Consider the following 12380-nt stretch of genomic DNA (forward strand, 5'->3'; position numbering starts at 1 on the left):
TCGTGATCGAAAATCTGAACCAGCTATTACAATAATAAGTAAAGACCTTTATTTTCGGACAATATGCCCAGATTCATTCAAAACATTTCAGTCAAGCATATTGAGTGATTTTGAAAATTGTCAAATTTGAAATTTGGGACACTAGATTGGATGAAAATAAATGTACAGCCAATAAGACAGTTTTGACCAACCTAACTTTCATACTTACTTAGTGCCTATAATGTAATGCAAACTCAAAATCAACATTATTATGATGCCACTATAATGAAAGCAGTGACGCGAAAGATACAATTTGTAAGCGGAGATCTTATAAAACTAGCTAATAGCCCGCGTGCACCTACCATGCAATAGTCCTAAATACAAAAGTCAAGGTACCAGAAGCTTAAAAAAATAAATAATTTGTAATAATAGTTACACATAATTAAAAAAAGTAAGCTCACAAAAAAAATTATCAATATATGAGCTTATACAATCTTTCTGATTTTGGTTCTTGATTCTGGGTATCTGTATGCGAGATTGTCATTTTACACGAGTTTCCTTTTCTTCTGTAAGGCAACCTGACAGTTCAGTAGCAATGACACTCGAAAAAGAACGCCATACTACCTACTACAGTTATCGCGGCCCGGCCTCAGTCAAGAATGTCTCTAAAGCTAGACATGAGCAAAGTCTAAACATGAGTGATATTATTATCGATATGGATAGTCAATATTTAGTCATCCTGTGACATAGAGCATAACACCAACTCGTTTGTTAAAAAATTGAAACAATAATAATTCTACTATTTTTCTACTACAATGTTTATGTTTCACGCAGAAGAAGATTAAAACTATCGCGAAAAGACTTGTGCTAGCACGTTACTAGTGACAAACAATAAATAAGTTTCGGAATAAGATGTCAAGTAAATATCGATCTATGCGATCTCCAGGGTGAGACAGCTTCGAAGTTGAGTGTCATACTTCCTGGCGGTGACATGGTGTCGCATGAATTCACTCATTACTACCGGTGTACAACTATACTACGGGTAGTACTATTATTACGGGTAGTAATTTTTTTTAACTAGCGCACAAATTCGTAAATTCTTGTACATTTTTTTTGATGTGAGTTTGAATTCCATGTGATAATATGTCCCCGCCAGGAAGTAAGACACGAAGTTGATTATGATATATACTGTGTGGTACATACTATGAAATGAAAATTATATTTCTTCATAACTTAAACTTAACCGGCGATTTTTATTTTTTCCACTCTTCGTGCCATAAGAGCTATCTGCAAACTAAAATTCAAGTTTCTAAGAACTAGAAGTATCCTTATAGATTCTTCGGTTACGATAACTTATATGAAAACATATTTTCTCAAAAAATGGTATGAAATGTTGCCAATACAACATCAAAAACGTCGCAGAAAGTAACGCATCACGGAGACTAGGCTAAGTATCCAGGAAGTAACCTCGTACTGTCCAGTAAGTAAATATGTAATATGACAGTAACGGGCTCCTTAAAAATTTTGAAAAAAGCACGCGGGCCATTTACATCACCATGATCAACATCATTTTTATCACCTAAATTATCTACATCCACTTCATCATCATCGTCATCATCATCTATTCTCTTCATTATATTCATATCTGCATCATCATCATTATCATCATCAACGTCATATATATCATCATCTAGATCATTTACATCATCTACATCATCATAAATTCAAAAATTCAAATTTAAATCATTTATTCAGTAAATAGGCCGCAACGTTATAATGATCACAATGAACCATCTTCATCATCAACATCGTTTACATCACTTTCATCATCTACATAATTTACATCACCATCATCAATATAATTATTACCACCTTAATTATCTACCTCATTTACATCATCATCGTCATCATCATCTATATATCATCATTTACATCATATACGTCATCTATATCATCATCTACATAATTTACATCATCTACATCGTCGTCATCGACATCATCACCATCATCATTACTGTCATCATTACCATTAATTATCATCATCATCATCATCACTGACACCGTCACCTTCAATCATCACCATCCTCACCATCATCATCATCACATCCAAATCACCATCATTACCATTAAATTACTTCCTGGACAGTAACATGTTCCTTTTAGAATTTGGAACCGGCACAAACAGCGCGCGGGCCGAGCGGCAGTCTTGGGTGTAGTTAACTAGTATTTTGAAATGGGTCCATGTCATTATTATCATCATCATCATCATCATCATCACCATCATCATCACCATCAATACCAACCATCATTTTCATTATTACTAGCAACGACCATCATCATCGCCATGACTAACAATCATCATCATCATCATCACCACTGTCAACCATCATCAATCGTCATCATTATCATCATCACCGTCAACCATCATCAATCGTCATCATCATCATCATCACCGTCAACCAACATTAATCTAATCATCATCATCATCATTACCATGATCATCACAATGGCTAACAATCATCTAATCATCATCAAAAACGTTTTAGAAAGTAACGCATCCTGGAGAATAGGCTAGTAGTGTCCAGGAAGTAGCCTCGTACTGTCCAGTAAGTAAGTATGAAATCCCATTACAAATTAAGTAGGTACACTTGATATGTAATGGAATTTTATACTTACTTACTGGACAGTCACCGGTCAGCCAGAGGCAGTGTTGGGCGTAGTTAACTAGTATTTTTAAATTGGTCCATGTCGTCATCATCACTATCATCATTATCATCATCAGCATCACCATCATCATATACCTCCATAATCATCACCATCGCATCACTATCGACCATCATCATATTCATCATCATCATCATTATTATTATCATCAGCATCACCATCATCATAAACCTCCATATTCATCAACACCGCAACACTATCAACCATCGTCATATTCATCATCATTACCATTACCATCAATTGTCATCATCATCATCATAATTTTTCATCATCATCAATTTTGTACAAAAAGTTCAAACACGAAGTGATAGAGACTAGGTCATAAAGTGTAAACTTATTTGATTGAATCATATTAATAACTTCAACGTTTTCCTTTGCCACTCCGCAAACACAAGTGCAAGACAACTGTGTTTGCGCGCGACACATGTGTGTGTGTCATGCAAATCATCCCTACTACACTTTCATAAAAAGTCAAATACATATGGTAAAGGCCTAAACAAATAACATTAATATCGTAAGATATTTAGATATTTTGGTGTTTTGTTCTGTGATATTAATCGTGTTTTTAAAACAGTTCACTAATAAGTTTTAGCAACGCCTAGTAACCAAAAAACGCTGGGAAAAAACACGTTTCTTGTATGACAACTCCATTTATTTTTTAATTTTACTTACTTTATTATTAGTATTTGTTGTTATGGAGGCCACAGTAATACCTACATAATCTGTCAACATTTCAAGTGTCTAGTACACACAAACATGTATGCCTAAATGGGGTAGGCAAAGCACACGAAACGTTACAGCTTCGGAGCCACTTTTAGCAATTTTAGGTTTTAAGTTTGACAAAAACGGTACAATAGTGACAGGTTGCTAGCCTGTGGCCTACGGTCCTCAGTCGCCTCTTACGACATCCACGGAAGAAATGGAGAGGTCTAATTCTAACCCATCACACGGGTAGCTATTACAGCTCAAGAGATAAAGCCCTGTGACAGACGGATGGACAGACAGACAGACAGGCAGAGTCTCAGCAATAGGGTCCCGTTGGCCTAACTATAAAAACTAAATAATAGTTACGAACCAGTAGAAGACAGACAGACAAACACACAGACAGACAGCAGAATCTCAGCAATAGGGTCCCGTTGGCACCCTTTGGGTACGGAACCCTAAAAGGAGAAAGCAACTCCCGTCAGGAATAAAGAAATATTCCGATATAAAGGGAAAAGAAAAGATTTATTCGTGACAACAGGGAAAAAAATATACAAAATGATTTAGAAATGTGCATGTCACAAAGTGGTCACAAATCAGTCAATTTTGTTTTATTTCAGATATTTTAAAAAATGACAACTTGGGCAAAGTTATCTCAAAGGTCAAAGTTGTACGGTTTTATAGTACTTTATATATATGTACCCTATTATCTCATCATCTGATATTACTGTAGTTTCATTCGACAAATAAAAACTTAAGATTGGTTTTTTGGAATCTTTTTGTATTTTTTATTTCAATTCCAAATTTTTACTTTTACGGTCATCCCGTAAAACCTAAATTGAAAATACAAACTGAAATATAGATGCACAGAAAAAACAGAAAAATAAGACCATCACTGGGAATCGAACCCAGGTCCTCGGTAATCCGTACCGCTTGCTATACCGCTACACCACTGATGGTCAAAAAATAAAAACTACATACCTGTTGGTATTCTTGTTTTTAGAAGCTCCACTAAAATTTCCACCCACGGAACGCTAAAAGAAAGATGCCTACGAAGACTTTATTTCGTTGTGTACATCATATTTATTTAGAACAAACTTTATAACACAGCGTTAATAAATAAATCAAACATAGTTAATCAGTCAGATATTCCTTAATTTCTTGCATATCAACATTCAACGTTTCTTCTTTTCTTCACCTTGAATATTGCATGACAGCACCTAGGCTACTTCAGCAATATAATGATTCCAGGCAAAGTTATATGCAGTTAGTTAGCATTGAATCTGAAAGGAATTGTGTATTAATAAATACAGAAATAGTATTAGCAGACAGACTATAAGATACCTAGGTGTACGAATAAAGTGACCGATGCTTTTTAGTTACAGCATAAGGACGTAAATCAGACTATCAGTAGGTAAATCCCCTAATGTACCTACATACTGTTGCACGCAACTCTGTCAGCGTAGAATTCGTTTATAGCTATTCCGCGGGAATATTGCGATTAAAAAAAAACTACCCTATGTTTTTCTACGGGACTCAAACTATCTGTATCCCAAATTTCATCCTAATCGGTTCAACGAATTAGACGTGAAAAGGTAATAAAGAAATAAACAAACAGACTAACAAACTTTCGCATTTATAATATGAGTGGGATTATTGTCTTATTTTAAGTCATCATCATCATCATCGGCCTATCTTAGCCCACTACTGGACATAGGCGTCTCCAATTGCACGCCACTGAGCACGACCCTCGGCCACTCTCATCCAGTTACTGTCAGCTACCCAGTGAAGATCATCGCTCCACCTAGTCTGAGGGCGTCCCTCGCCACGCTAGGCTTTTACTCGTTTACCTTAGCAGTTATCGGTTCTTCGGCTGATATGGCCGGCCCACTGCCACTTCAGTTTGCTTCAGTTTTAAGTAATCCTATAGAAATAGACGGACGGACAGCGTAATATCAAATTATCTGAACTATGTCTTTGTGACAAAGTTTCTCCATGTCTTTCATTGAATAAAGTTAGAATTCGGCAGCGATGACATACGACCATCATCATCATCATCATCGTCATTAAGATCGGTTTGTGAACAATACTTATCTTTTTCAAAATATCCTGATATTGAATTTAGATTTTTGCTATTCCTTTCTGCCTGCATGTAAAATTTACAGAGATTAGTGATATGGAGATAGAGTTGTAAAATTAAATATATAACATTGAATACCCTGGGTATTAAAAATAAACTGGCCAAGTGCGAGTCGGATTCGCGCACGAAGTGTTCCGTACCATTATCTATACAACATTAGACATTAGCAAAAAAAAAACTTAAATATTTGTTTTATTCTGGTTTGAGTATTTGTTGTTATAGCGGCCACAGTAATACATAATCTGTAAAAATTTCAAGTGTCTAACTATTACGACTCAAGAGATAGAGCCCTGTGACAGACGGACGGACAGACAGACAGACAGACAGCGGAGTCTCAGAAATAGGGTTCCGTTGGCACTTTTTAGGTACGGAACCCTAAAAACTAAATAATAGTTACGAACCAGTAGAATTTTATGTAGGTACCTACATAATAAATCCCATTTTTTCCTTATCTTAAATTTCAGCTTTTTAGGATAAAAGGTTTGGTGTGTGCGTTGGTAAACAATAATTAAAAAAATAGGACAATGATGTAATGTTCACTTCGAAACACAGACAGACAGACAGACGGACAGACAGATGGACAGATCAACAGACGGACGGACGGATGAGCCGACGGAAAGGTACACAGACAGACTCACATACGCATAAAATTAACAACCTGTGTCACTCCTAACAGAGACAAATCTAACGATACCTCTCTGATCTCTTTATCTCCTAACATGAGCTATTCTCAAGACTCTGCTTCTAATCTATATAAATAAAAATGAGCTGTTTTACTCAACGACATCTTGCTAATCTAGTTCATATCAAATAAAATACTTATAAACTTTTTAAAGGTCATAGTAAAATTTCGACTAAAGTACAGTTGGTACAACTTTATTCACCATCATCATCATCATCATCTCAGCCGTAGGACGTCCACTGTTGGACATAGGCCTCACCCACAGACCTCCAGTTGCTTCAACTGGCAGCAGCCTGCATCCACGCGAACCTGCGGCTTTAACCAGGTCGTCCGTCCATCTTGTTGGTGGACGTCCTACGCTGCGCTTGCCGATCCGCGGCCTCCACTCGAGAACTTATCGGCCCCAACGGCCATCCGCTCTCCGTGCTATATAGCCCGCCCATTGCCACTTCAACGAGCTGATTCGCTTGGCTATGTCGGTGACCCTTGTTCTTCTACGTATCTCCTCATTTCTGATTCGGTCCCGTAGAGAAACCCCAAGCATAGCTCTCTCCATAGCTCGCTGAGCAACTCTGAGCCTATTTATAAGGCCTAAAGTAAAGCACCACGTCTCGGATCCATATGTCATCACTGGACAATAATGATGTAGTGTTCACTTCGAAACACAGACAGACAGAAAGACGGACAGACAGATGGACGGATCGACAGACGGACGGACGGATGGGCCGATCGAAAGATAAACAGACAGACTAACATACGCATAAAATTAACAACCTGTGTCACTCCTAACAAAGACTTATTTCTTGTCTCTGCTCTTGTCTTGTTGTTTGCTAAGATGCATCAAGGCCTTGTTGCATAGCGTGCGAAAGAAATGACCATACATACGCTCCAAAACCATAACCCCTGCCGTTTCTCACACTTATAAATAAAATAAAAAATCTTGAATCACTTCATAATAGAGTACATACAGTACATACTCGTACATATGCAGACAGACGGTGGGAAGCGACTTACTTCTATGGAGTGAAAATGTTCACGACGCGCAAAGAGTTAGGGAAATTTGGCATGTTTTCGTAGTAGGTTGCTGCAGACCACAAGTTTGGTACACACGATAAGCCATACTTTGGCCACCAGTAGGAATTAAATTCTTACAGCCCTGCCTCTGGTGTTCTTGTAACAAATATTAATGTTTCTGACAAAATGATAAAATAAACATACCCGTGTATCCAATTACATAGGTATTCTTTCATCATCGAATCGTACATACATAAATAGTTTAAGAGTTGCACTCTTGCTATTTCCTCTCGTCCGCCAACTTTTTGACTTCTTGATTTGTGTTCAAACTATAATTATTCAAACATAATTGCTTTGAATATCAATCTCATTGACTTGACGTGTGACAAAAATGTATTATAATGACGTTTAAATTTTACTTATCTAGCCAGTTATAATAATAAAAAAGGTACGAAAACTACTTCGATTGTGAAACCTTTTTATTCACCGAGCCTAGATTTAGCGGCCGTAAAAATGCCGTGATATGTAGGAATTTATTTGAGCCTCACTGTAAAACTTGATATTCATACATACACATGCAATGTATGTTGAATGTAGACCTTATTTTTTAACTAATTAGTTTAGTGATTACACCTAGCACCTTTTATTGTGAGAATAAATATGCTTTATTTAAATTAGTGGCGCTACTGTCTACGTAAGAGTAAATAACTAATATCTGTTCAGAATTTGTAAGTTGAATTTAAACCACTTGTCCTAGATCGAAGCACCGCATTATAATGTATGTAAAGTATGCAATGTTATAATTTTTGCCGAGGACTGGGTCTGTTACTTAAATAATTATTATTTAAATGACAATTTTAAAAGTAACTTACCTATTTTTTCGTCGTACTTACAGTTTGCGTCCTTGCATTAATCAGAAATAATAGTTTAGGCGTTTCAACTTACGAAAATAACAGATTTAAAAACAAAAAAAGTAGATACTAGACTCAGAAACTTGAACTTGATCTCTCAGTGATCTAATGCTTTCTTCATTTAGTTGTCGTATTATCTGAGCAAAGGTGATGGTCACGTGACACACGAAATAGTCGATACCTATTTACAATAGTTTTGATTTTGTGACATTGACTCACGCACCCATATAAGATGTCACTACATGCTCGCTGCGAACACTGTCAGTTGTACTCATACAATGGTAAAATGCAATCAAAATTTACTGCATCACGCTGCACTTTTGATGCAATAAAGTTACTTTTTTTTGGATTTTGCTTGAAGAGCATATCCATAATTTACTATTCTCAAAAATCCTCTAAGAAAACATGTCCGTGGAAGCTATGCGGGGTGTCCGTAGGTTTGTATGGAAGAGCAACCCCTTAATAGATGGTGATGTACTTGAATACATGCCATCCTACGTAAGTTCAACCTATTAAACTGTGAAATATCTTGGTGAAGTACGATTTTTTGGTAGGTAACGCCAGAGACAATTTTTGGTAACGCAGGTGACGCCCAAAGTGTCGCTAAAATAGTTGATTGGCCCGTTAAATTGTTTAACGGTGCATCACTGCGATTCGGCACCGTTTGCTTCTTTTAAGCAGCGGTGTGGAGAACATGCAATAAAAATGTCACTGCGATTCCGTACAGTCGCCGTTTTTTAAGCAGCGGTGTGGCCGTCCTTAAAGTAGCAAAGCTTTGTAAAATAAATTTACAATACAATACAATGACTCTTTATTGTACACCACAAATAGTAAGCGATACAGAAAACAGGTACACAGACAGAAAATTACAAGGTAAACAACAGGCAGCCTTAAAATGGGGGGTGCGGGGGATTATTTACGAATCAAACAATGCGCAGAATTTTTTCAGATTCATGAATCCCATGAAATATTCAAAGAGCTAGAACTCACTGGGCTTATCTATAAGAGTTGAGAGACCGTCTTAAATTGGATCCGGTCGGATCAGAACAATTCGATACCCTGATGGCAAAGAACCGTAATACAATTTGAACAATCCCCAACTTGGATTAGGGAATTTTTGTTTAACAGAGCCAAATAGGCAGCATTTTTGGGCAGTGGAATGTATTATTTAATTTGTGGATTCTGAAAAAGGATCCCTAGATTTTGAAAAATAAACTATAAAGGCTGGTATCTTTATAAATTCAAATCTAATAGATGAAGATTTGTCTCTGGTAACCATAAAAATAGCAGTTTTCAATGTTGTGATACAACATACACCCTAATCAACAAATTAATCTCTATTTCCCACGCCACGCTATAACTTAAGAATAACGGATGCACGGATGAAAATTTAAATAAAAATACAAAAAGATTCCAAAAAACCAATCTTAATTTGATTGCTTAGTAACGATATCTCTTTTCCGGGTGAGCGGTTAGTTCCAATGGAGTGCCGAAAAAAAAAGTTTCTCGATGAGGGCTACGGTGTAGATGTCGCTAGCTTCACTGCTTAAGTGGCTAAAAATAAGAAACAAACAAGCTGAGATAGGAGGTGCATAGGGGAAATTCGTGTCTGTACCGTTGACCATCAGTGGTGTAGCGGTATAGCACGCGGTACGGAATACCGAGGACCTGGGTTCGATCCAGTGATGGTCTTATTTTTCTGGTTTTTCTGAGCATCTATATTTCAGTTTGTATTTTCACTTTCCTTTTAAGTTACGAAATCCTAAAAATACTTGTAACCAGTCTTTCATTCCATTGCATTAATACTTAAACAATCTTTTTATAACAAACATCGATCCTGGCCGCAAATAAACTGCGGCGGCACGTTGTAAAAATAATGAAAAAAGTTAACTTGTAACTATTTTAAAAGCGAAAGTAGTTTGTCTATTACCTCTTCACGTTTAAACCGCTGCACCAATTAAAACTTGCAGGTGGTAGGACCTTGTGCAAAGTCCGCCCGGATTGCTACCACCATCTTGCTCACTAATCCTGCCGTGAAGCAGCAGTGTTTGCACTGTTGTGTTTCGGCGTGGAGAGTAAGACAGCCGGTGAAATTACTGGCACTTGGGGTATTTCATCTTAGGCCTCTAGGTTGGCAACGCATCTGCAATACCCTTGGTGTTACAGATATTTATGGGCGGTGGTGATCTCTTACCATCAGGAGACCCCCTTGCTCGTTTGCCATCTAGTCGAATAAAAAAAAAAACTAAATTTGGTATGATAGTTTAAAATCCTGGGAAGAACATAGTACCTACCTATAGTTTTATCTCAGCAAATGCGTAGTTACAGTGGAATAGCAACAAGGAATTTTTCGAAACGGAGTTTTGCGCAAAAGCTAATTTTATTGCTAGTAAAAACAAACTTTGCCTGTGAAACCAGTCTCTGCCTGTGACCTCATTCGCGTGGTAGCCAACAGATATCAGATATCGCAGACGTACTATCAATTAAGATCGTAATAAAAAAGTGGCCGGCTGACCGATTCACTGGAAACAGGTATCCTAACCCTGCCATAGCTTTATGTTTTTGAAATAATCATGTATGTTAGGAAGAACATATGTGATTTTACCACTACGTCGATAAGCCAAAGGCTACTAGAACACAGGGAAGCTTAAAGTTCCATCTTACAGACTGGCTAAAACCAAAAAGTCGTTTCTGGGAAATTGAATTCGTTTTTATAATAAAATTCCAAAAAATATTATTAATGAAACGGATACAAAATTCAGATCTATTGTCAAGAAGACATTAATATCAAAGGCGTATTATAGAGTTAATGATTATATCATGGACAGGGATATTTGGAAATAATTCCGATCCGCATTAGCGATCCCTTCAAATAGTTAGGCTATTAAAAAAAAAAAGAAAATGTTGTTTACAAAGATAGATCTCCCTCAGGCGCCGTCGGGAGCAATCTGCGCTCCGGCACGTATACCGCTGACAGTTGTTTTTTTTATCTAATTCTAGAATCACACAATATAACAATACTATCACTATACATAATAAATTCAGTCTAACCTGCTAACCTTTTTTGACTTTTGAGTCCCTAGAGTACTTTGATAATTAGAAAGCGCGCGGTTCTCTCTTGTTCTCCCACACTGTTTATTGTATGTTTCTATTTCACTTGTGATAATGTCAAATATTTAAGTGAACAGATTTTCGGAATTTTAGGCATATTGAATTTCTCGGCATATATTCTTAAGAAGGTTTAATTGAATCATAAATTTTAGTTTGCGTTGAGTACTGGGTTATACGGTTCATTTCTTGAAGTCCATAGCCTTGTGAACAAGTGCTATAATCAGAGCCCGGAATTTTCACATCATTTTTGATCTGTCATAGTGACTTCATAATCATAATCATAATATATTTATTGTGATAACGGGTACAAAATATAGTTATATTGATAATTCAGAACATGACCGTAATCTACCACATGCATGGTGAACTTCTCACTTATTAACTTCCGATATTCAATAACGATATATCGATACACTAAATTTTAAATTTCCAATTCACTTTTGAGAATTCGAAAATGTGAAATAGACAGAATAAGGAAAATAAGGAATTACGAACGAGGGTCTATTAGAAGCCTGAAGTCGAAGACTGGGCTTTAATGAGTCGATGTTCCTAATTCTAGTACCGCCCGTGCGACATACAATGTTTTTCATCACATTTGCGAGTAAAAGTTTATATTTTTAAAAGAAAAAATATAATTCTTCCAAATATTAAGGTATAGCGCCGCCCTCCCCCTCCCCCTCCCGCAGCATGCGCCTGACGTGCGTTTGCAGGTGAGCCTGCAACAGCAGCGCGCGCATCAGTATCAGTACTCCCATTTACTCATTTACCGACCTTGGGCTTCATGACAAGAAAATTAGTACACGCAATGACTCATTTACCGACAACACATTAAGGTCGAGGGTTTTATTTGGGGGGTTGCAACCAAGGTAGCCTGCATGTTACGACACTGTTTACGAGCAAGTGTGATGAAAAAGATATTACGATTATTATTTTACGATTACATCATTATCGGTATCATTTACGTAGAGTCGATAAGTAAGAAGTCACACACACAACATCAAAAATGCCGCAAAAATCCCGGGCTCTGGCTAAAATGTTTCTTATAACGACGCGTAGGAACGGCTGTAATTCCTACGCGGACCTAATACGCCTGAGAACTTCACACGCACCATTACCA

This window comes from Choristoneura fumiferana, chromosome 19, assembly GCF_025370935.1.
Source record: "Choristoneura fumiferana chromosome 19, NRCan_CFum_1, whole genome shotgun sequence".
Classification (NCBI taxonomy): Eukaryota; Metazoa; Arthropoda; class Insecta; order Lepidoptera; family Tortricidae; genus Choristoneura; species Choristoneura fumiferana.